This window comes from Callospermophilus lateralis, chromosome 7 (genome assembly GCF_048772815.1).
Source record: "Callospermophilus lateralis isolate mCalLat2 chromosome 7, mCalLat2.hap1, whole genome shotgun sequence".
NCBI lineage: Eukaryota > Metazoa > Chordata > Mammalia > Rodentia > Sciuridae > Callospermophilus > Callospermophilus lateralis.
In genome coordinates this window covers 78072121-78099007 of record NC_135311.1, presented here as the reverse complement: position 1 = coordinate 78099007, position 26887 = coordinate 78072121, and positions in this window count along the sequence as shown.

The window sequence follows — 26887 nt, the reverse complement described above, 5'->3', positions numbered from 1 at the left end:
TTAACCTAGATCATACAGAAAGTGGATAAGCCACAAACATATAATCAAGAAACACTTATCTCTAAAACATGAAGTAGATATCTTATTAAACTTTTCATTCTTATAGTTTCTTTTTTTTTTAATTCTTTATCTTTAGCCAGGTGCAGTAGTATACACCTGTAATCCTAGCAGCTGGGGAGGCTGAGGCAGGTGGATTACAAGTTCCAGGCCAGCCTCAGCAATTATCAAAACTCAGTCCCCTAAACCCGAAAAGAAAAAAAAAAAATCTACTTGTTCAGATAAAATTAAATAAAGAACTTTTTATTCTGGATTTTTATAGTTTGGAATTTTTCTTTTACCTCTTTAGAAGAAAATGTTCTAATTTTTAGTCCTCCAAAAGCAAAAATAATTCAGTTGGTTTTACTTTGTAAAGAATGTTATGCTCTCTTTTACCTGGTTTTTGTTTTGTTTGTTTTTGCAGCAAGCCTAGGTGCTTTTAAACTTGGGTAGTAGCTATTACGGTTAATTTTAGGTATCAACTTCAGTGGATTAATGAGTACCTAGAAACCTGGTAAATTGTTATTTTGAGTATATTTCTGAGGGTGTTTTTAGAGAAGATTAGCTTGCAAATCTAGGGAGGATTGCCCTCAATGTAGCTGGACACTATCCAAATATCTGGGGGCCTGGGGAAAACAAAAAAAAGAAAAGGCAAAAAATATCTGTTTCTGCTCTGGGATATTCTTTCTTTTCTGTTTTAAACACCAGAACTCCAAGCACCCCAGCCTTGGCACCTGAGTACTTAAATGTGAGGCCTGCTGAATTCTCAGGCCTCTGGCCTCCAGCTGATAATTACTCCCTGGGCCCCCCCAACACTGAGACCTTCAAACAGACAAAGCTATGCTACTGGAATTCCAAGGGCTCCAGCTTGCAAATAGACTATTGTGAAACATCTCAGCCTCCAAAAGTCACATGAACAAATTCTCCTAATTAATTTCCTTTAAAATATCTATTATTATAGTTCTTATTGTTTCTGTCTCTCTGGAGAACTTTGAGTGATACAACATTTCTTCTTCCTCACATCATCAACTCTAAGAAATAACAGCAATTATAATGAAGTAGTAATTTCCATCAGTGGGCTCCAAAGGATTTATAGCAATTGTATCAGGTGTGGACAGAAGACAGGTAGTAAGTAGTATTGACATTTCACAGATGGGAAATTGATGTCATATAAACATTGGTGAATTGTCCAAGGTCATATAGAAAGTTATTGACAAATTACTGTATGTTCAAGCAAAACAGTGTATCCTCATATAGAATCTACTTCTTGGCAAATCAGCCATGTTGTACCTTATTACAAATGTACTTCATGCTAACCACCATGTAACCAACATAAAGACTTCCACTGCAACAGCCTTCTTAAAAGGAAAAATTGAATAATTTGACAAAAACATATACAGAGTAAGAAAATGTATTTTCCCCAGAATTTAAAAGATAAAAGCAATCATTCAAAAACAAGGACTTTATTCTGTTCCAATTACCATATTCACACTGGGGATTTAACTGTGACGTATCATCTCTACCTCAAGGAACTTGAAACTTGTTGAGTAGAATTGATATTCTCAAGAAATACTTGCATTTATTTATAAAGAAGGGTCTGAGGCTTTGTGATGTGTACTAAATAGCTCCAATGAAACTTGCACTTTGAGTTGCTTGGTAGTGATATCAACTTTCTGATTTCTGCCTCACTAAGTAATGTGTTTCATGGGTCATTGTGTTTACTTCTTGTTTTGTTTGTTTCAGGCAGTGAATATTTTCTATCATCGAACTCTGTGGATATAATTATAATAGTAAAATGTGTATATGGCAATAGATTAAAACAGTTATCAATTTCAAATTAAACATTACAGAACAACAAAAAAAGAAATGGTAATGGCTTTATCCTTTTTTCACATGAATGGGTTTCACTCTAACATTTTCATATGTGCATATATCATGCTTTGATCTTGTCTACCCTTCCTTCTACTCTCTCTTGCCTTCTCTTTTCCCTCCCCCAATATCCTTTCCCCATCTACTAGTCCCTCTCTTACTGCAAGTTACCTTTTGATTTTGTTTCCACATAGGAAAGAAAACACACTATACTTATCTTTCTGTGTCCAGTTTACTTTGCTTCACACGATGTAATCCAGTTCCATCCATTTTCCTACAAATGACAGGATTTTATTGTTCTTACTGCTGAGTAGTTCTCCATTGTGTACGTACCATATTTTCTTTATCCATTCATCTATTGACAGGCACCTAGGCTAATTCCTTATCCTGGCCATTATGAATACTTTCATAATAAACTTAGGTATGCAGTTATCTCTTCTGTGTCTGACTTCATTTTCTTTGGATTCTTGATTTTCCTTTATTTCATACCCAGGTTGGTAAAACTGAATCATATGGTAGTTCTATTTTTAGTTTTTTGAGGAACCTCCATACTGCTTTTAATAACGATTGTACTAATTTATATTCCCACCAATGTTGTGTAATGGTTCCATTTTCTCCACATTCTCTCCAGAACTGTTAGATTTTTTTTCTTCTTCTTCTTCTTCTTTTTTTTCCAATAGTGATTCAGACTGGGATGACATGAATATCAATGTGCTAACTAAAGATATTGAATATTGGTTCATGTTTTTGATCATTTCTTCATTCGTACTTCTTATAAGAGGTATTGGTTCAGACAATTGACATGTTCTTGATTGGTTTACTTGTTCTTTTTGTATTAAATTTATATTGTTCTTCATATATTCAGGATATTAATCCTCTGTCAGATGAAGAGCTGGCAAAGTTCATCTCTTATATGGCACATCATCTCATCACTCTGTTGATTGTTTCCTTGATAATCTTTTTAAAATTTTATTTAATGCCATTAGCCATTTCTTATTTTTGTCTCCTGAGCTGTTGGAGTTTGATGCAGGAGTTTGTTGCTAGTGCCAATATGTTGAAGTGTTTTCACCATTTTCTTCAAGTAGTTTCAAAGGTTCATGTCTTTCAATAGGGTCTTTGACCAAATATCAGTTGATTGGGGTACAGAATGAGAAACAGAGGTCAAGTTTCAACCTTCTACATATGTATACTCAGCTTTTCCAGCACCATTTGTTAAAGAGGCTATCTTTTTCCAATGTATGTTTTTGGCACTTTTTAAAAGAACTACTTTGCAATAGATGTATGGGTTTATTTCTGGCCCTCCATTCTATTCCATTGATCTACTATGTGTTTTTATGCCAGTACCATACTGTTTCTGTCACTACAACTCTGTCGTATATTTTGAAATCAAGTATTGTGATGCCTCCGGCATAACTTTTTTTGCTCAAGACTGTTTTGGCTATTCTGGGTCTTTTATTCTTCCATGTGAATTTTAGGGTGGTTTTTTCTTGTTCTGTTGAAAAATGTCACTGGTATTTTGACAGAGATTGCATTGAATCTGTAGATGCTTTCAGTCATATAACCATTTTAACAATATTCTTTCACCATGAACATGGAAGTTCTTCCCATCTTATACGGCTTCTTAAGTTTCTTTCTTTAATGTCTTGTAATATTCTTTCTAGAGTTCTTTCAACTCCTTGATTATATTTATTCCTAGGGGTTTTTTATTTGTTTGTTTGAGAACATTTTGAATGAAATTGCTTTCCTGATTTCTTTCTCTGCTCATATTTTGTATACAGAAAAGTTATTGGCTTTTATGTACTGATTTTGAATTAAGCCATTTTGCTGAATATGTTTATAAGAGACTTTTGGTGAAGTCTTTGGGAATTTCAAAGCATAGAATTATATCATCTGCTAACAGGTATACTTTAACTTCCTCTTTCCTATTTATTTCCCTTATATTTCCTTCTTTTGTCTAATTTTGCTGACTAAAATTTCAAGTACTATATTGAATAAGGGTGGTGAGAGTGGACACACTTGTCACATTCTTGATTTTAGAGGAAATGTTGTCATTTTTTTCACCATTTAGCATGATGTTGGATATAGGATTGTCATATCTGGCCTTTATTATGCTGAGGTATGATCCTTCTACACTGATTTATTCAGGACTTTTATCATGATGTTGAATTTTATCAGTGGTTTTTACTGAATCTATTGAGATGATCATTTGATTTCTATCCTTGTTTATGTTCATGTGTTTTATTACATTTATTGGTTTTTCAAAATGTTGCACAAGGGGGATTTCTCCACAATTTTTTAAGACTTCTGTATCATTTGTCTCCTGGATCTGCTGCTTGCTGACACACGTAATGCACTTTCTTGTATCCCTGGTATAAAACTAATTTGATCATGGTGTATGATCTTCTTAATGTGCTGTTGAATTCAATTTGCAAATATTTTATTGAAGATTTTTGCATCTAAATTCATGCTGGATACTAGTCTATAGTTTTCTTTTTTGTTGCATCCTTATCAGGTTCTGATAACAGGGTAGTATTGGTTTTGTAGAGTGAGTTTAGAAGGATCCCTTTCCTTTCTATTTTATAAAACACTTTAAGGAGCATTAGTACTTCTTCGTTAAAAGTCGTTTGGTAAAATTCAGAAGTGAATGTGTTTAATCCTAGGCTTTTCTTTGTTGGGAAAATTTTTATTACTGCTTCAGTCTCATTGTTTGTTACTGATTAGATTTCTTCTATATTCTTCTTTCAATTTTGGTATTAGTATGTATCCAGAAATTTTTCTGTTTCTTTTAGGTTTTCCAGTGTGGTGAGCCAGCCATGGGCTGTGTGTATGTGAACTATGAGCATGAGTACATGGGTGGGCTGAACTGACCATGCCTCTCTGTTTGGGCTGGTGAAGTGTTTAACCGTTTTGCTGGACCCTGCCTAGGATCCCCACACAGCATATGAGAGGGGCGTGGCCTTCCAAGATGTCAGTCAATCTGCTGACCACTAGACTTCAACCCCTGAAATCCCTCATTAGGGTGGAACTTTCTCAAGTGTCTTTCCCACAAGAAAAGGGAACGTCCTCTCTCTCATTTTTGCCTGCCTCCCTTGTGGGAGCTGGAGGAGAGGGGCCATCGCTGAAGAATCCCAAGAAAAAGGTATTTTCTCTGTCTTGGTGTGATTTTTCCGTGCCAGCCCCGTTCACCTGGAGTGACCCTGAATGACTTAGTGATATGTCACCACATTCCAGGTTTTGGGGGGCATAGGTTTTCAAAATATTCACTACTGGTCCTATGAATCTTGGTGGAATCCATTATAATGTAAACATTTTCATCTGTAATTTCATTTGTTTAGATCTTCTCTCTCTTTTGACTTGTTTAGTTAGGGTATGCTAATTTTGTTTACCTTTTCAAAGACCCAATTCTTTGTTTCATTGAATATTTTTACATTTGTTGTTTTTCTCGTTGTTCTATTTCACTTACTTCCGCCCTGGTATTTATAATTTATTTCCTTCTACTGATTTTGATTTTAATTTGTTCCTATTTTTCTAAGATCTTGAAAAATGTCTTTAGTTTAATTATTTAAAGTCTCTATTTTTAATGTATTCTCTCATAACTATAAACTTTCCTCAGAGTACTGCCTCCCACTCCCCCAGACTCTGATACATTGTGTCTCCATTTTTATTTGATTCTAGGAATATTTTAATTTCTTCCCAAAATTCCTCAGTGCTCACTGTTTGTTCAAAAGTGCAGTATTCACTCTGTGTGTATACATAATTTCTATAGTTTCTCTTTCTAATGATTTCCAGTTTCATTCCATTACAATCTAATAAGACTCAGTAAATCATTTCACTTATTTCATATTTGCTTAAATGTATTTTATGGCCTAAAATACAATGTATTTTGGGGAGAGTTCCATGAGTTGATGAAAAGAATGGTATTTTCAACTACTGGATGAAAGATTCTGTAGCTGTCTGTTAAGTCCATTTGATCCATAGTCTAATTTAATTCTGATGTTTCTTTTTAATTTTGTCTGAATGATTTATCTATTGGTGAGAATAGGTATTGAAGTCACCCTGCTATTACTGTATTGGGGCCAATATGTCCAGTAGTGTTCATTTTACAAAAATGGGAGTTCTGATATTCAATGCATGTATACTTACAATCATTGTACTTCTTAATGGATTGTTCCCTTTATCAATATGTGCTGATATTCTTCACCTCTTTCGAATGATTTTGGTTAGAAATCTGATTTATTGAGTATATGTATGCCTACTCCTTCTTTCTTTCAGATTCCATTGCTTGAAATATTTTATGTCTTTTCACTTTCAGTTTGTGTATGTATTTTCCAGAGAGGTAAGTTTCTCACAGGAAACAAATTGTTGGGATTTGTGTTTTAGTCTAATCAGCAAGTCTGCATATTTTTCTTTTAGTTTTCTTTTGGTTGTCTTGAATATTATATGTTATTTTCTTCATTTCTTCTTCATCTTAGAGGCTTGATAATTTTCTGCATTAATAATGTTTGATTCTTTCCCAGTTATTATTTACTTATATACTCTTTTTTGAGAGAGAGAGAGAGAGAAAATTTTTTAATATTTATTTTTCAGTTCTCGGCAGACACAACATCTTTGTATGGGGTGCTGAGGATAGAACCCAGGCCGCACATGTGCCAGGGGAGCGCGGTACTGCTTGAGCCACATCCCCAGCCCAAATATATTCTCTTGAAGTGAGATTTATTCTTTCCTGTACACTCATGGTTGTGTTGATCTTTCTCCCTCTTTTGGTTTTAAGATTCATTAAGTAATTCTAATTTAGTAATCATGGATTTCCTTAGTTTATGCTTCTCATAGAAAGTCATTTTTTCTGTTTCTATTCTAAAGGAAAGTTTTCTGAATATAATAATCTATTGGAAGTTTATTGTATTTTAGGACTCATCATTCCATCCTCTCCTGGTCTTTAGAGTTTCTACTGAGAAATCTTTTGCTCGTCTGATGGGTTTGCCTTTAAATGTGATTAGATACTCTTCTCTTTTAGTTATTAATAATCTTTCTTTGTCCTGTACTTTTGTCACTTGAACTATAACATGTTGTGGAAAAATTATTTTCTGGCCATGTCTCTAGTACCTGAATGTTCATGTCTTATCCAAGATTTGGGAAATTCTCTACTATTAATTCACTGGTTAGATTTTTGATGCCTTTGGTCATTAACTCTTCTCCCTTACCTATTCCAATTATGTGTATGTTTGGTTTCTTAATAGTGTCTCAGGGATCTTGTATGTTCTGTTCATTATTTATTTTTTTTTATTACAGTTTAAATGTGATAATTATTCAACCTTGACTTCAAGCCTTTATATATTCTTCTTCTGCCAGATATAGCTTATTGGTGAGGCTTTCAACTGAGATTTTAATCTGACTTGTTTGGTTTTCATTTCTAAGATATTTGATTTTTTTTTCAAAACCTCTATTGAATTGTTCATTTATATCCTGTATTTCTTCCATAATTTCTTCCTTAATTCATTCAACTGTTTATTTAATCTGCTTTGAATTATTTGAGCTTTCTAAAAATCACTCTTTTGAATTCTTTCTCTACCATTTCACCCACTTCAATATCTTTTGAATCAGTTAGTATAGTTTTAAAACTTTAAGAGGCGTCATGTGCCTTTTTTGTTTTAATTGCTTATGTTTCTATGTTGAGTTTTATGTGCTTTTAGAATGGGTATCTCTTCCTTTTTTTTTTTTTTTTTTTTTTTTTTGGTTAGGGCCTTCTTAATAAGCATACTGTCTTGATGTTATGCCCTAGGAAACCAGTTTTTTGTTGTTGTTGTTGTTGTTTTTTTTGTGTGTGTGTGTGTAGTGTTGAAATTAATTCCAATTGGACTTCATAGTATAATTTCTCTGTGTTTTCTTTAACTGTCATTAGTGGGTTTTGACACAATGCATACTATGTCAGAGGTGAGACCCACCCACTTTCTCTGTAGGTCTCTCAAGAATGGGTTCCCTCTGTAGGTCAAGCAGGTGTGATATAAACAGAAGCATATGGAAGGTGCACCCTCTGTGGTTACTCTTATTGTGGTTACTTCCAATCGTTGGAAATGAAGCTTCTTTTAGCTGTTAGGGATTTTCTCAGACTTGGTTGATCTTGCTCAGTTACTTGAAAGAAATTTCACTAGTGACTGTTCCAATCAAGATGATAGGCCTGGAAATTTCATCCTCTGTTTAGATACTGGTGCAGCTTCACTTGTTTCATAGAAAGAGCAGGACCAAGGTCAGAGCTCCTTCTCTCTGGCACTCACCTCCAGGCTTGTCATCAATGTGTGGTCTGATTGGGAATAATAGTGACCAAAGCTGAGGTCTCTCCTACGTGTGGTGCCCGCACACAACTGTCGTGTTATTTCACTCTGTTCTTGCTATAGGGCTGAGTGCTCAGGAACAGGGCTTCTGATCCCTCCACATTACCATGATAAATCAGGGAAACTTTATTGCCTGGTGGCTTTTATGGCCCCTATTCTTTAGGTTAAAGTATCTACCAAGGTTTGGGAGGTATTAGAATATGGATGGAGCAAGGTGCAATGCCTCTCAGCTGGACTAGGAGCATAGCTCAGCCACATCCATGTGCTCAACATTTCAGGTTTCATCACAAAGCAACACAAAGAAAGAAGATTTAAAAAGAAAAAAAAAACGCAGAGATATGAAGATCAAGTTAAAATAATAAGAAAAAAAAGCAACTGAGAAAATACTGAACTGACTGCACATTCTGGTAATTGCAACTATTAAGGAGGCTGGAGGCCTGACTGGGCAGCACAGCAAAAACCTAACAAGGGAGGGGGAAGGAAAGAAAGGACAGAAAAAAGGAAAAAGAGGAAGAAAGGGAGGAAAAGAAAAGAAAAATTAACCAAAGGGGAAAAATGGTAGCTGGAGAAAAGTATCAAAGAAGAAAAAGAAAAAAAGGGGGAAAGGTGAGAAAGAAAAATTAAATGTTAATGATAAGAGGAAACAAAAACAAACACAAAACAGCAACAACAAAAAACAGTATTCATAAAAATAAAAATTTTCTCACTATCCAAGGTGGTTGAAAGAGTGGCGAAGAGTGGGAACTCATAGTCAATGCCAATCAGAGCTTCTCCCCATGTCTTTTTAGGATTTGTGTCCCTTGGACAAAGCACAGGCTAGGGATTATTCACCCCCCTCTTCTTTCCTTTGTGATTCTCATTAGGTGACTAGCATGGTGATTTATGACTGGAGTTGATTAAAATATTTCTCAGCTACTTTGTATGCTAGAACAAGCTAAAGCAGAATGCACACCTCCTGGGGGGGGAATAATGTTTTTCAGAACTCTTTGGGTTACCCACTGTGAGAGCAGGGAAGACACAATGCCCTGGTGTGTCAGAATGCAGAAATCCCTAAAGCTTCTCTCTAGAGTTGCGTACTCAGAGGGTGGAGGTTAAGACTGGTTCTATGGTGCGTCACGTATGCCCCTAATGGCGACAAGAGATTGGAATCTCAAAAGTCTCTTTGGTGATGATGATGGTGGATTCTGCATAATTCTCCATCCAGAGTTCTGGCACACCAGTCCTGGTTCTTGTGTGCCATCACACATGACTTCTCAGTGCCTCCAAACTCCAACAGCTGATCTGGAAAACAGCAAATTCCAAAAGGAAGTGCCTTGTTTTCCCAATGCTAATTCCCAAATTAGTAAATTTGGACAATAAGGACCATCTCAAGATGACTCCTGATTACAGCACTGTGAGCATGTGCTGAGCCAGTTCATCAGACACATCTTAGGACTATTGGTTTATGCCACTTGTATTTCTGCAGGAGGCTGAATCCTGTTCAGTAGTGTTCACTGTGACTTCCTTCTTTCTCCCCTACCCTCACCAAAAGGCTACCCCTCCTCCCTTTGCTGCACTTCTGTATGATCAATGCTAGATCATTCTGTTTCACTCTGTATTCCTCTATTCAGTGTCTCTGGTTTCTTCGAGTATCTGTCTATTGAATTCCAGTGTTTTCCCACAGACACCCTCTTCCCTGGCAACTACATTCCAGCTTTTTAATTCTATCTCATGGAGATGGAGCTGAGTTTTGGGGGCCTTTAATGTACCATCTTAAAAAGGCTGAATTCAAATTTTTATCTGAACACTATTGATGATGGCCACTTTAACTTCTTTAAAATATCATACTAAAAGAAAACTGAATATTGAAGACTGTTTTAGATCACATATTTCTTTAAAAGATTTTCTAAGTCTTAGGTCTGGATGTTAGGGACTTAAGGTAGATGATTTAGCATCCAGAACTTTTTGACATTCAATTTGGACACTTAATATTTGATAGTGCTTCCCTCAACATCAAGGTAGCAAATTTTATTTAGAGACAGGGTCTCACTGTGTTGCTTAGCACCTCACTTTTGCTAACGCTGGCTTTGAACTTGTGATCCTCCTCCCTCAGCCTCTTGAGCCGGGATTTCAGGTAGACACCACCGTGCCCACACAAATTAACGTTTTACTGACATATTCTAATTATTTTGTTATTTAGAATGCATTGAGTATTTTTATCAGTCTTCACAATGTATTTTAGGTCTTCTGAGACATCCTTCATACTTCCTTCCCCTCATCACCACCCAACCAGAAAGTAGCTTTCAGCAATGATTCACTCATCTCCTCATTGCTACTACAACTCATTCTCTTAGGGATGGTCCATGTGTTTTATGCATGAGAGTGGAAATATAGCATAAGGAAATAACTGAAGATACGTTAAGAATGTTAGAACAACTAGCACATTCCTAGGACCTAAAATATATTCAAAATTTATGTCTAAACCAAATTCACAAACTTTTCTTCACCATTTCACTGCCTCACAGTCATATGATTATACAATGTGTATTGATTGGCAAATTATAATTCCATCTTTTGTGTAGCTTTAAAATGGGGAACATCTGTCCGTGAGCATATTCTGATTCACATGTAAAAATTCACACATGTTTAGATATATATAAAAATGGAAACTTCCAAGCCTGATTTTTCTTTAGAATGCAATATATGACATATTTCAATTTAAATTAATAAATTAATCCCTCATTTGCCTCCACTTTTCTTTTTCCCTTTTTCTTCCTGTTTTGCTCCATAAATCTTTATATCTGTTCTTCCTTCATTACTTCAAGGTCATAGAAGTATGTGACACTATATTACCTTCTAAACACTTAAAATTTCTTCTATTATTCTATCATTATTAATTACTTTGGATACAAAAACTAAAGCAGGCAAAAAGATTTGAGAAGTTGTCTTAGAAAAAAATCCAAATTTTCTAAGGCAAACAGCAATGTCCATATTGACACTCATTAGTCAGTATCAATTTCCTACTCTATTTTGTCTACCCAAACCTAAACTTTGATATTTACAAAAGTTAAGGGTCATATTTGTATACACTCTTCAGTCTTGTTGTGATCAATAATGTTGACTATTCAAAAATGAATGTTTCAGAACCCCGGGGACAATGTGCCTTGAGGTGAGATTTAATTCTATGCCATTGTTCACAGTTCCTTTACTGACCAATATAGTATCTTCCTTCTATGTGGTGAATACCAAAATGTTTAGTCATAGTAACATGTAAAAATTATTTAAACTGCTTCTTTTCCTTAAAGGAAAAAAAGAAATGTACCTAAACCATGATAACTAAACAATCTTTCTTATTCGAGCTTATAAAGTGATTAAATCTTAGAATGAAGATTAGAAGAGAATTGATGATTGTGTATATTACCTGTACCTATTTACATATTATTTACTTATTAAATTCCCTTTAAGAATTTGTTCTACACAGGATAGAAACATAGATCACAAACAAATCTAAAAATAGTTTAAAAATAAATGACAAAAAAACTACTCTCACCTTTGGATTCTGAATCTTTGCTCTTGTTGCTGTTGTTTCATTAAGTATGCAGATGTGGTGGAAAAGCAATGAAGAATGCCCTTTCAGTTGTAGGTGTGTCTTTAAAAGGTCAGGTCTATAGGGCCTGTCATTTTGTGTGTGTGTGTGTGTGTGTGTGTGTGTGTGTGTGGTTGTAATTGTTAAAAAGCTAGCAAAAGTCCTTTGCAGAACAAACTCTTCTCATTATGATTTCTTTTTTTTTTATATTTTTTCTAATGGCAATTGGCAGCATATAGATGTGCAGACTCATTGAATAAGATGCTTCATTCATTTACTATGTACATGCTGTGTGTTCACTCTTCTATGTCCTGAAGACATGGGAGAATAAGGATTCTTGAGATATAAAATTCATATTCTTGGAGAATAAAGTAAGAGGTTCAGATGGTGATCATTACAGTGTAAAATATGGAGAGCAACTAGGGAATGCTACCTGGAAAAAGATAGTAAAGAAGGCAACTCTGAAGTTGTAATACTGAGGCTAACATTTGAATCCTAACAATGAGTTACCAGGCAAAGCCTAGAAAAGAGTGTTGTATACAGATACAAAGGCTCAAGATAATAAGCCAGGTGTAATAGCACACACAAGCCACTTAGGAAACTGGGGAAAGAGTATTCCAAGTTCAAGACCAGCATCAGCAATTTAGCAAAGTCCTTAAGAATGTAGTAAGACCCTTTCTCAAAATAAAAAAAAAAAAAAAAAAAAAAAAAAAAGTTCTTTGGATGTGGCTCAGTAGTTAACCCTCCTTGGGTTCCCCAGTACCAAATAAATAAAAAAAATAGGCTCAAGGTGATAACTAAATTAGTACGTGTGAAGAAAGGGAGATGATTAAGAAAATAAAGTAAGTGCAAGATACAGTGGAAATGAGGTAAAGAGCTAGCTGGAGGCCAGATTAGGAGGGCTTCGAAGAAAACGGTAAGATTTTATTTTGTTCAATCAAAAGCCTTTGTATGGTTTTAATCAAGGGTGTGCTATGGTAGTGTTTATATATTTAAAATATCAATTTGTTGATATGTGGAAATGAGACTAAAAAGTTTTGGCAATGTCAAGTCAGATGTGATATAAGGTGAAGAGTAGTGATTAAAAGGGAAAATCATGAGAAGTTGTATAGCAGGAAATCATTAGAGATGGATCCCAAGCCCTGCTGATGTGTTACATACACAGAGTGAGATACAGGGCTTGAGAACAGGTCCTAATGTTGTGGACCTGAGAGATTTGGAAGACAATAGTCTCATTAACCAACATAGAAAACAAAAGGGATGGAATATAAGGAACATGATAAAATCAAAAGCCCTGTCTCCTGAAATGGGGATGACCTTTCAACCTAAGGATGACGATGACGTAGAAATGAACCTCTAGCCACTGCTTGATCATTTTCAGGGAAATAAGTTTTACAACTTTTAAAGCAATCCTACCTGCATTACATGCCTAGTAACAATTAATTAACACAACATTCCTGTGAGAAAACCATTATTATTATATTCTCTATGCAAATGAGTAAATTAGAGAGATTCTATAATTTGTGCAAATATATGTATGTATATAGTATTATATTGTATATTACATATTGTATTATATTGTGTGTGTATTCTACACATATATATTGTTGTTTATATATTCATGTCCGTAGCATTTATGCATTGAGAATTTACATCCCAAACTGGCCAGCCTCAGAGCCCAAGTTCTGAAATACTAAGTGTCAAGAAAAAAGTCCCCAGTAGAGAAAAAGTTTACTGAAGTTTCAAGGCAGAAAGCCATTCTCGAGTCTCAGGGGACTGAATCTGGATTTAGGTGTCCTGGTCATAAGGATCAAAAGAGAATCCAGAAAGGAGATCCAATATCAAAGTTGAACTAGCAGCAAATTGCAGTTTGGCTCACTCCTGTAGACATTAGACTAAAGAAGATAAATTTCCTCTCCCCAGGAAGAAGATTGTTCCAAGAACTAGAGATGGCACTTAATTTGCCAGTTGGCTGTTAAGTGATTCCAGTTACATGGATTGGAAAGATGATGGTTTAAGAATGATTCAGTCCGTTTGAAGGAAATTTACTCTTCTATACTAATCATCAGGTTGGACAGGACATGAATGAATGAGTTGTTCACACAATTGTTTCCATTGAGTTCTAGCCAGGTCTGATCCTAATAGGATTTTGAGAACAGATATTATCCTTCAGCTAAGGCTAAAGGAATGAGTGTTTGATATTTTTATATTGGAAGTAGCCTCTCTGCTCCTCTCACCTATGGATGGATTATTTTCTAATTAGAGACTCACCATAAAGCAATTTCATTATAAAAGAGAGTTTAAATATACCCCTGTGGCCAGGTATGTTGATGGATACTTGTAATCTTAGCATCTTGAGAGGCTGAGGCAGGAGGATTACAAGTTCAAAGCCAGCCTCAGCAACTTAGCTTGTCCCTAAGCAACTTATCAAGAACTTTTCTCAAATTTTTAAAAAATTAAATAAAATAAAAAACAAGAAAAGTCCTTCCATTTTAAAAAAATGAATAAAATATAAAATATATCTCTTCAATTATGACAAAGTAGAGACTGCTGGATGCCACACATCAGGCAAGACAGAACATGAACATTTTAAAACAAAAAAAAATAATAATAATTTTAGGCCTGTTAAGTAAAACTACAGAAACTTGAATAATACTTGGGATAATAACACAAGCTATAACTATGAAAGTGCTTAAGATTTTATTCTAATTCTTAAGGTGAAGGGTTGAAAATTTCCATCTTAATGGATTAAGTAATTACATTGTTTTTTGATACTAAGTAGTTAATTTATTCAACACATAATAGTGTATAAGTACCTAGAAGGATTAGAAAACTATCCTGAATGTTGGATACAAAGTCGAACCAGATCCTCAACCTCTTGGAGTTTCATATTTTGATGAGGTATGCAAACAAACAAAAAAATCAAACATGTCTAATTGCAAATTCTAAAAAGTAGAGGAAAGAAAAGAATAAAACTCAGTGAGAAAGAGTAATAACAAAGACCTAGTCTAGATTGGCAATCCAGGAAGATTTTTTTGAGGAGACACAAATGAAGCTGAGATCCAAAAGAGAAGGACTCAGCCAAATGAAACATTGGGGGAAAAGAAAGAAATGCAGAAAGTTAGTACAGCCCATGGACGACGAACCAAGAACTTGGCGAATTCAGGAAACTTTCATCGTGCACAAGTCTAGAGAGAAGTGACAGGTGTTATTAGATGAGTATGAAGAATAGGAGCCACATCATGAAAGGTATGAAAACATGTAGGGCTTTTCATTTGTTTCTTCCCATATACCCAAGAAACCATGAATGTGGCACAATCTAGTAGAGATTTTTTAAAAGACCAAACCAGTTGTAATATCAATAGTGAATTAAAAGAGAGTAAAAACAGAAGTAGAGAGATACATACTCTAGGCTATATTCCAAATAAGGTATTGTGCTGCCTTAACCTGAGAAGGATAGGCAGTAAGGCTATGAAGGAGAGTACAGCTCAGACATTCATTCTGAAGGTTGAATAAAATAAAGCTCAGTGATATATCCTAGCTCAAGAGGAAGAGGTGGGTAAAAAGAGTAATTTTTAGGCTCAAACCTATAGATAGAACTAATATAAAGAAAATCAGCATTGTTTTCATTCCCAGTTCTCAAACTCAGTTAGTCTCATTTACATTTTTATTGTTTTTCCAAATAAAATGAAATTTTTTAAAAAGTTTTTGATTGACAGAATCAGAGGCCCTTCCTGCAATGACTTCACATAAAGAGCACAAGCCAAACTGTACCCTCCTGGAAGCCTTTCTCCTTCATCTTCCTGGAGAATTTTTGACCAGATTTTTTTTTTTTTTTTCCCATTCTCCTGCTCACAGAGGAAGGTTCTGGAGTGTGGACTGTGGTAGAGAGGGGACTAGCTGACCTGGGAGAAGTGGAGTGGCCCTCCCAGGAGTTGAGAAAATTCTTTTGCCCCTATTGATAGACTCCCATTCATCTAGATCCAAACATATTAGAAACATCTTGCCATTCTTGCTTCTATCTTTTCTTTTCCATCCATTCACTGTGATACTAAGTCCTAGAGAGCCATCTTCAAGCTTTTGTTCCTATGTCCCCTAAAATAATGTAGTAAACTATGCATATATTTCCTCACACATCAAATTAGTGTTTTCAACATAAATTCAAATAAGTTCATTTCTAATTACAGAGAATACAAACTATATCAGATGCATAAGAGATAAAGGAAAAGACTGACTTGGGGGGATAAAAATAACAAGACAGGCTTGCTAAAAAAAATAAGTTTTTAAAACCACATAATTTGAAGGAAATCATCACATAAAATTTATGTAAACACTTTACTCAATATATCTTGATAATTTTGGTAGTCCCACAAAAAGATTACAGTTTCACTGAAAATAATCATTGACTCTAATCTGTACAGTTTGGGCTGTTATCTAATCAGAAAATTCCCCAAAGGACTCCAATATCCCAATGCTAGCTACAAGCTTCACTCTGAACAGGAATATATTTAAGGCAAAAAGATAGGAAGTCCTGCTGTTTAAAATGCCTTGATTATTCACTAGAGGATTCCTTGAAACACCTGAAATTTCTTTATGCCAGCCTCGTATGTAATAGCAACTTATGGGAAGTTGATGAACGTCTTTCTTTTGTAAAGTGCAAAAACAATAGTAAATTCGTTAATTCTTCTCTGGAAAATCCATGATGAAAAAGCTAGATATGGAAGTTAAGTTTCTGAAAATTGACTTCCTTAAAAACATCTATGCATTCATGTCTCTTGGAAAGTTTTTCCAGAGCACCAATCAGATAGATGACTTTCACTGTAGATCACACTTCCTCTGTTTCAGAACCTCCATTCTTACGTTCCCACAGTCTGAGAATTTGATGAACTTAGCCTTGGTGGTTGTTATAGTCTGAATAAGAGATGTCCTCCAGAAGCTCATGACAATGTAGCAATGTTCACAGGGAAATGATTAGATTAGAGAGCTGTAAATTAATTAATATATTAACCCATTTTGGTGGATAAATAATTTGAAAGGAGCACTGTACTAAGTGGTTACTATAGGCAGTTGGGGCACAGCTGGAGAAAATAGTTCAATAGTATGTGCCTGGAGGGTTATATTTTGGCCCTGGCTCCTCACTTGCTCTTTCTCTCTTTCCTGGCTGCCATGATCTGACCATTTCTTCTTTGCCATACCTTTCCACCATGATGTTCTGCCTCTCCTCGGGCCAGGAGAGGAATGGAGTTAGTGAAACTGGGCCAATATAAACTTTTCCTCCTCTAAGTTGTTATTGTCAGGTATTTTGGTCACAGTGACGGAAAGCTAACATGTGGTCCTGGATTTTTCTCTCTCTCTGGCTGGTGTCTACTTTAAACTTCCACTTCCACCCTACACATTGAATAGTAATCTTGTGACAAATACTTTGAATTTTGATGTGAAAGATAATACTTATGAAATAAGTACACAGTGAATGGATGAAGTAGAGGCTTAATAAACAAGTTAAATAAATAACACAATGTGCATAAATAAATCTACACAGCCCTCCTCAGAATTTTCACATATAAAAACACACAGGTGAAGTTCTTACAGTTTGGAAAAGTCTTATGAGTTCTGTTAAGTTTCTAGGATTCTTTAGACATTTCTGGTTATGGCTGTTTTCAAGTAACAGAAATTATACTTTGTTTTATTTCTCTTTCCCTTTTTCTTTTTTATTTTATTTTATTTATTTATTTTTACTTATCAAGGCTATCTGTTCTTGAGCTTTCTAATTATCAAAAAGAGAGAGAGAGCGAGCTGGGTGCAGTGGTACAGGCTATAGTCCTAATAATTTGGGAGGCTGAGACAGGAGGATCACAAGTTTGAGGCCAACCTCAGCAGTTTAACAAGGCTCTAAGCAATTTAGTGAGACTCTGTCTCTAAATTAACATTTCAAAAAAGGACTGGAGGGGCTGGGGTTGTGGCTCAGAGGATGAAGTAGAGAGTGCTAGCCTAGCATGTGTGAGGCACTGGGTTCGATCCTCAGCACCACAAAAAGTAAAATAAAGACATTGTGTCCCCACCTATAATTAAACAATAAATATTTAGAAAAAAAAAAAAAAGGACTGGAGGGGGCTGGGGTTGTAGCTTAGTGGTTTAGAGCTTTCCTTGCATGTGTGGGGCACTGGGTTCGATCTTCAGCACCACATAAAATAAATAAATAAAACAAAGATATTAAGTTCATCTACAACTAAAAAAAAAAAAAATTAAAAAAACAGGATTGGGGATGTGGATTCAATTTCCAGTATCAAAGGGAAAAAAAAGAAAGAGAGATTTTTAGTCTATTCACTAAGATAATGGATAAATAAAAATTATCTCAATTTGTAAAGAACTTTTATCTTCCTTAGGAGCAGAATATATTAAATGCATTGTGTGTGTGTGTGTATGTGATTTTTTATTTTTGCTCTTTTATAAATGAGAAGTTGAGTTTATATTCTGTGAGTAGAAGACAGCTACTAAAGCATGGCATATAATGTTTATACTATTCTATTCATCTTCTCTGTCTTCATGTCTGTCTCCTCTCCTTCTCTTATTTTCTGCATGCCTGTGTATATGAAAATGTGAATCCTTGCACATAGACTAATTAGAGTATAGAAATTGTTATGTCATACTTTCTGCCAATTTGAAACTAATTCTGACCATTTTTCTAAATGTAATACATCACCTCATCTGTTTCATATATACTTATTGTGTAGATACTGAACTCAAAATGTGTGATATTCGACCACAGTAGCATTGAGTAGTTGTCTTGCATAATAACTTCAAACCACCTTCTTTCCACCCCCAGGATCTGACTTGAATTAGAATTAAGTTTGCTTTTATTAAAATGGCTGTATAAGAAGGTTAATTAAGCTTTGACCCTCTTGAACCCTCATTCTAGGAAAAATCTGTGAACTATTCAGTTTATGAGCAGCTGGTTAGCACATCAATAGCATTTATTGAGCATATTTATTAGCAGAATGCTAGGTACTACAGGTAACTGTGAAAGAAGTAAAGAATACAATCCCTTTTCTTAACAAAGTTACTATGTAATGAGAAAGAAGAGTTTTGATTTAGATGTCTCCCACTTACATAACCATAACCATAGGTGGCCATATGCACAAAGACAAAAATTATCAGAAATTAAGAAGACCTGAAATTTAAAGAACAACCTGGGTGCAATGATTCACACCCATAATCCCAGCAACTCAAGACACTGAGGCAGGAATATCTCAAGTTTGAGGCCAGCCTCAGAAACTTAGCAAGACCCTTTCAAAATAAAAATTTTTTAAAAAAATAATTAAATTTAAAAAAAATTAAAAGAGCTGGGGATGAAACTCTGTAGTAAAATGCCCATGGGTTCAATCCCAATACACCCCCCTGCAAAAAAAAAAAAAAAAAAAAAAAAACTAGAAATATAAAGGACAAAAGAAAAAAAAAAGAGGATAGAACTTTTATCCACACAAGGCAATTAAAGTTGTATACTCTTCCCTTCATTAAACATGGTTTATTGGTTTGGTGTACAAGAAATCAAAAGAATCTAATTATAATCAATGAAGCACTTTGGCAAGTACCTATTTTATACTCTGGCTTCTAAGAAACATCTAACCAAAATTATCCCCCAAGTTAGGAATAGAACTGTTTAAGATTTCTATGTAAAAGCAAATATTTTTCATCAAGTTCAGGATATTTCTCAAGTCATCAGTGTAAAGCTGTTCATAATGGAATTCAATTAAAAACAATTATATTAACAATTAATGAATTAAATATATGTGCATATACATAGATGTATGTGGTGTGTGTGTGTGTGTGTGTGTGTGTGTGTATCCATATCTCCCCTGCAACACTATTACCACATACTCTCATTCTTAGCATCACAGTTTACCCACATCCTTGGGTCTTATTTATTTAAATTCTTGGAGTTCATTTTAACCTTTTACTGTAGCCCAATTATCTAATTTCCATATTCATTACTCAGTAAGAAGTCTGATCACATTAGATGTTATACAACCCTCTTGAGCATGGAAAAAATAACTTTTTGTGTCATGACGCCTACTTTAACTTAACTTGAAAACACTGTGGGAGATGCTTACTCAATAAGCATCCACTTATTTGACTGGAGGAAGGAGGAGACTGGAGCTGTATCTAGAGGCAAAAATGCATATTCATCACTTTCCCAAATTTGGATATACAACTGAATTTCTCAGCAGTTAATTGCTCAGTGAAGCCTTCCCCAAGAATCCTGTGGAGTCTAAATGATAAAAAGAGAATTAAAGTACTCCTTGAGGTGGTGAGCTTCCCTCAGCTGGTCCTTCACTTTTGTCCAAACTCTCTTATACTAAGAAGACCCTCTTAGAACAAAGTAGAAGTGCAGGAGAAATATGGATGAATGCTTGGAGCAGCATGGCCCTCGTTTGCATAATCTTGAAGTGTGCATAAAACACGTCTTGCCAGAAACACCTTCCAATAAAGTCACTCCTGTGCATGACCTATTAATAAGTCTTATGGTACATTAGCAGATTCTGATTGGTATTTTGAGAAAATGAAGGAGAATACAATATTATATTTCATTGTTAACAAAGTCATATTCAACATTAATTTTGTAATTCTTTGCTATATTTTTAAGTGTAAGAATTGTGTCCTAAGACTAATTTCAGATACACACATGTACTTACTAGGTCACAATGTAAAATGTATTTCTTACTCTGAGTAGAGATGCTTACAACGTAAAACACCTTATTAGGATAAAATATTGTATCTCTGGAATTTCCTAGAGAAAAATAAATACGTTGCTTAATCTTGAACTAAGAAAATTGATTATGGAGAACTTCCTTCCTATAGAGATTGAGGCTGGTGCTGTACTGTGGAACTATATCTGGTGACCTGAGACATGAATTTGTAACAGAGAGGTGAAAAAAATGGCAAAATCAACCACTGCCTAGGTAATCATTTCACTTGGGGCCAAACCTGGAAAGATGACACAAAGTTGTTGCTCAATAAATCTTTGAATGAATGAATATGCATAACCCTGGAAAGCTTTCTTTTGCCCCAAATCTCTAGTGTTACCTCAAACAACACACAACTAAAAGAGGAAAAACAAATACAACCCTAAGTGACAATTACAATATGACAAACCTAATCACTTGGATGGTGAGACAAATTGCCCTAGAGTTCCACATTTTGAAATGTCTAATCTTTACCAGTACACAGGTAGGACTGGCAATACTCACCAATAAACAATAATTTCTAGAAATGGAGTTTGAAAAATAAACACAAATTATTTTAAGTGGCTTTTCAAAAGTAATAAATGCATTCAATCCAATGAATTAATGAAGTATACAAATAGAAATGAAAATAAAAAAGAAAATATGGCATTTTAATTGTTTAAAATTTTTAAGATTTGGACTGTCATTGCCATAATTTCACTGCTGTATACAAAACTAATATATTTTTGTGCTTTATATTGCAATCTTAAATTAAAAATTCACTATAATTAGCATTGGAACATTTAAAAGAACTTGATTCTTAAGTTATTTATATATTAAATATACTCAAGAGTAACCTAAATACAATTCAATGTAAGTCAGACATTTTATTATTAGTTAATAGCTCATATTGACCTGTAAACAAAAGAGATTGAAAAAATGAAGACATAAGCCTTTATTCATCAGGAATTGAAATTTTGTCCTAATTCTTTAAGGAATAAAAAAAAATGAGGCAAAATGAAATAAAAGTTCACCTTCTAAATATCTCCACTTTCACTTCCGTCCAACAACATCCATTTTATGTTTCAATGAGCTTTATAAATCTTTTTTTTTTCTTTCTTTCAATCAATCAATGGGCATATCAATCAATGCACAAATTTACTACAGTTGAGACTGGGGAGAACAGTCAGAGAAAAAAAATATAAATGAGACTTGAGACAGTTGGATGGAGTATAAGCAGTGACCTTACCAGCTCTGCAGGCGTCCAGAGGTGGGGACAGAGTCTTGAAGCACCCCAGAAAGGGAAGGGGAACCAGATGCAAAGATGGTTTAAACCAGTAGTTTCTAGACTGTACCACCAGGAGGCACTTACTGCTGTTCCTCTATCAAGCCCCTTGACCTCAGGAAACTATTCAAACTCCCCCAACAAGAAGATGAAATAGAAAGAGTAATTACCTTTCAGGTGATGTAAGAATTGAATGAAATAAAATACAGAAAGTGCTTATATCACAATGCCAAGAACTGCTACACAATATTAACTGCTACTACTACCAGACCATTACATCCCAGTACTGCTTATCCTACCTTACGGAGGGTTCTTATGTTTGTAAAATTTTTTCTTCCCTTAAAGAAAACTTTGTTTGCTTGCTCATTGGTATATTTTTTGAGCTAGTGTGAGCAGTTCTATTTTCCTAGCAACCAGATACTTCCTGATCTGAATAACTTTTTAAAAAATAAACAAAAACAAACAAACAAACAAAAAAAGCCTTGGGTCAGACTAGAAAGACCATGCTAATTAGATAAATACTTTTAGAATCAGTGCACTGAAATTTCCTTCTTCTAGAATTTTTTCCCTCAATGAACTGTTTACCAGATTTCACATTAGTACACCAAATCTGCTACTTGACAAAAACTTCTGTTAGAAGAAGAGCTGGAAATTTTCTGATTTGGTGAAGTATAGTAAAATAGAGAAAGTTTACTTTAAAAATCAATGATTCTTTGCACATTTTGCTCTCCAAGAATGCAGTTTGAATTGGGGGGGAAGGTTGGGAGTATTAATATTAATATTAATGATAAATGCCGACTATTCAAGAAATTTTTATTTCTAAACAAGTTTAAGAAACCCAAGTATTCTGAAGTAGTTTTCTCTGAGGTCTGGGCAGTCCTCAGTGAGCTATAGCAATGTGTTATTTCTCACATGATCTATTGCATGTAGGTGTTCAGATGGGACCTCAGGAGTGTTTTAGGGCTTTGTCATTCAATTTTAATTATTTAAAATTGAATGTAGCAGTTTTCACTTGCTACAAAAGATATTCCACTTTAAGTCAGTAGGCTTGTGGTTAATTTTGGAGGGGAAATTTTTCAAGACTAAATTATTATTGATATCTATCTCAGATTTTCATATGATTTATATTCAGAAAAGCAAACAGTGACCTTTATATGACCACCTGAAACCATTTGTGGTAAAAACTGAAGTCTGCAAAGTTGATTACTCTTGAAGTGTAAACAATATAAAGCAGCCCTATTTCTAGCATTTCAGCTTGATCTAAATATGATAATCCTAATTTGAATTTCTCCTATTCATATTTGAAATCAAGAACAATTTTAGTAAAACACCTTAAATGTATTCCCTAATACAAATAATACAGAGAATTCTTGTTTCAAGACAAGAAATCATATAAATAAAAATTTTCTGCTCTGTTTTTAATCCAAGCTGACTATGAATTACTAAACTAACATTAATTCTTTTCAAATCCAATGTTTTTAACTTAATTTTAAAATCAATTTAGATTTTAGAAAAGCAGTGAAGATAGAGTTCCTGTGTATCTTTCACCAGGCTTTCTTAATCATCTTAGATAACCAATAGTACATTTTTTAAAAACTAAGAATTAACAGTGGGGCTGGGCATGGTGGTACAAGCTTGTAATCCCAGCAGCTTGGGAGGCTAAGGCAGGAGTATCACAAGTTCAAAGCCATCCTCAGCAAAATCAAGGCACTAAGCGATTCAGTGTGACCTTATCTCTAAATAAAATACAAAATAGGACTGGGGATGTGGCTTACTGGTTGAGTTCCCAGGAGTTCAATCCTTGGCACCCCCCAAAAAAGAATTAACAGTGGTCCAATACTATTAAATGAGCTAGAGATTTGATCTAGACTTCACCAAGGGTTCCACTAATGTCTTTTTCTGTTGATTGATTGAACCAGTTTGCCTTATTGTATTTAGTCATAATGTCTCCTTAGCTATCTCAACTCAGTGACAGTTTCTTGTTTTTTTGTCGTTTTTCATAATCATGACACTTTTGAAGAGTACTGGTCAGGTATTTTGTAGAATGTCTTTCTGTTTAGGTTTATTTGATGGTCTCTTGTGATTAAACTTTTGAGAACACTGTCCCTTATCATGATGTGCATGATTAAATGTGACTTCTGGTGAGGCTCACATTTGTCACTTGGTTAAAGTATGTCCACCATATTTTTCTATTACTTTGTCCTTCCCATGCTCTCTGTTCTTTGGAAGCAAGTCACTAAATCTAGCCCATACTCAGAGAAAGAGGAATTAAATTTCATCTCCTGTGAGAAGAAATGTCAAACAATTTATGCTAATACTTTTAGGTTTGCAGATATCCTATTTCTCCTTAAAGTTTTATCTACTAACTTCAGCATTCATTGGTAATTTGCCTGCAGGAATTATAAAATTATGGCTATGATTTTCTATCTTCCACATTCCTTGAACATCCATTACTTGGAATTCTTCTGTGTAGAACACGTAGTCCTTTTTCACCATTATTTTTTATGTTATCATTTATTTACCTGAGTATGGATTTATGAGTATTCAATTTTATTCTTGTGTTTAAACCAGTCTTTATTTGCTGCTATAACAAAATACTTTAGACTGAGTAATTTATAAAGAATACTTTAGACTGAATAATTTATAAAGAACAGAAATTAATTTTCTCACCATTCTGAAAGCTGGGAAGTTCAATATCTGGGTGCCAGCAAACTCAGATGTCTGGTGAGGGCTGTTTTCCATTACTAAAATGGTGGCCATTGCTACCCTCTCTGTAAGCAAGGGACTATGTGCTCATAGGGTAGAAGGTGGAAAACAAAGGTGGCCAAACACTGCATAAAGCTTTTTTTTTTTTTTTTGGTGATTTCAGCATTCATTTTTTTTTTAAATATTTGTTTTAATTAGTTATACCTGACAGTAGAATGCACTTATATACTTGATATATCATACATAGATGGGATATAATTTAGAATCACATTGGTCATGCAGTCACATACATACATAAAGTAATAATGTCTGTCTCGTTCTACTATCTTTCTTATCCCCTCATCCCCTGCCTTCCCCTCCTTTCACTTCCTTCTACCTAATCTAAGGTAACACTATTCTTTTTTTTTCTTGCCTTTATATGTGTACTTTTTTTGCATTACAATTCTTAATACACATATTTACCACAATTTTTGTATCTCTGTTTGTATATAGAGTATGTTGACACCCAATTCGTGTCTTCATACATGTACTTTGTTGTTGTTTTTTTAATTAATTTTTATTGTTGGTTGTTCAAAATATTACATAGTTCTTGATATATCATATTTCACACTTTGATTCAAGTAGCTTTTATAAATGTCTTAATTTCACCCACAAGGGAGGATCCTTCATGGCTTAATTGCTACTTAAAGGCTCACCTCTTCATACTGTCCTGTTGACCATTATGTCTCAACACCTAAATTTTGCAGGCAACACATTTAAACCGTAGCATTATCCAATATTATCATTATTCATTTGTTGCTCAACATCTTATTGCTTTGGGGCTTCCTTGATATTAACCTATACTTTTTTTTCCTTTTCTTTCTCTCTTCCTTCTCCCCTCTCCCATCCACATCCCCATCTTCCTCCTCCTCCTCTTCATCTTCTTCTTCTGTCCCCTACTCTCTCATTTTTTCATTTCTTTCTTCTGCATTTCCTAATTGACTTAAGCACATTTTGGAAAATTTCTGTCTCTGCCCTCAGAATATTCATTACTCTAAGATATCTTGTCCCCAAGATCTGGGTGCTAGGTCTGCTTATTACTAGTAGGGTGTCACTACTTCAAGTGTACCTCACGGGACAAAGCTAGGAAATATCACCTATCTGTTATTTCTATATTTATCTGTCCTGCATATATTTAAAATAAACATGAGATCAAGACATTATCTCTAATTCTGACAAAATTTCCAGATATTAATTTTAAGACAGCATAGATTTTGTTCAAACAACTAAACATTTGGAAGGTGAAATATTTTTTAAAGCACCCACTGTGTTTTCAGAGAGTTACAATAAGATGCATTGTTGTCAAATATTTTAAGTTTTCTATTACATTGAACTTTTTTGAAACATAATAGATGTTACATAGTAACAAGAGAATGACATTAACTATATCCTTATTCCATAAGCATTTACTGAGCACCACTTAAGCACTGAGAGATGCAGCAATAGAAAGACTTGCAAGACCCCTTTGATCATAGTCTTCATTTAGAAAACAATGTGCCTTATTTGTATTATTTTAATTGTCTATAATTTATTAAATTCTATTGTATGCATTATCACAAATGTGTCTCCAAATTTCTTGCTATCAGAAAGGTGGTGCTTCAAAGGGGTAACATAAAGGTGTTACAAAATTCTGCCTTCATGGCTTGAACATATCAGCATAAAACTCAGTTTTCATCGGCCCAGTTTTCCTTTTAAAAAGCTTCTTTTCTAGTTTTATTTTCCACTTTTCTTAATAAGTTCTCAGTGATCGATCAAATTTTGAAATGTTTATTAGAATAAGTACTTAACATCATTTGTGCCTTGAAAAGCTGATCAAAACTGTCACAGCAGCTTATATGATATCAAGACAAACAGACTTTCAGCAGCCTCTGTTGGAAACCAAGCCCTGATACCTATATTTTTTGTATACACTTGGCCTCTTGGCTGCCAAACCTATGCCCATCTGTGGAGATGGCAGGTTGCCTGCTCATAAATTGGCTGGTCTCTTATACTATGACATGAGTTCCAGCCAATGACAGCTAACAAAATGTTTCCGGAGGCAGCTCTTCTTACAAGAGGTCCTTCCTCATGCCAGAGTTAGAGAAGCAGTTGGCATCATGCATCCACTTAAACTTTGTTACACCTGTTGACACTTTCATGCCAAAAGCAGACAATACAACAAATGAACACCAGAAATCACAAAGAATTTAATGAAGCTTAAAAGTAACCCTTCTCGGTGTCTTACAAATAGATAATCAATTTTACTGGCAATTACTTTCTCAGTTGAAATTTAATTAATAGTGCATGAAGAATTGCTAGAAACTGGCCAGAAAAGAATTTGCAATAAGGTGTCCTATAT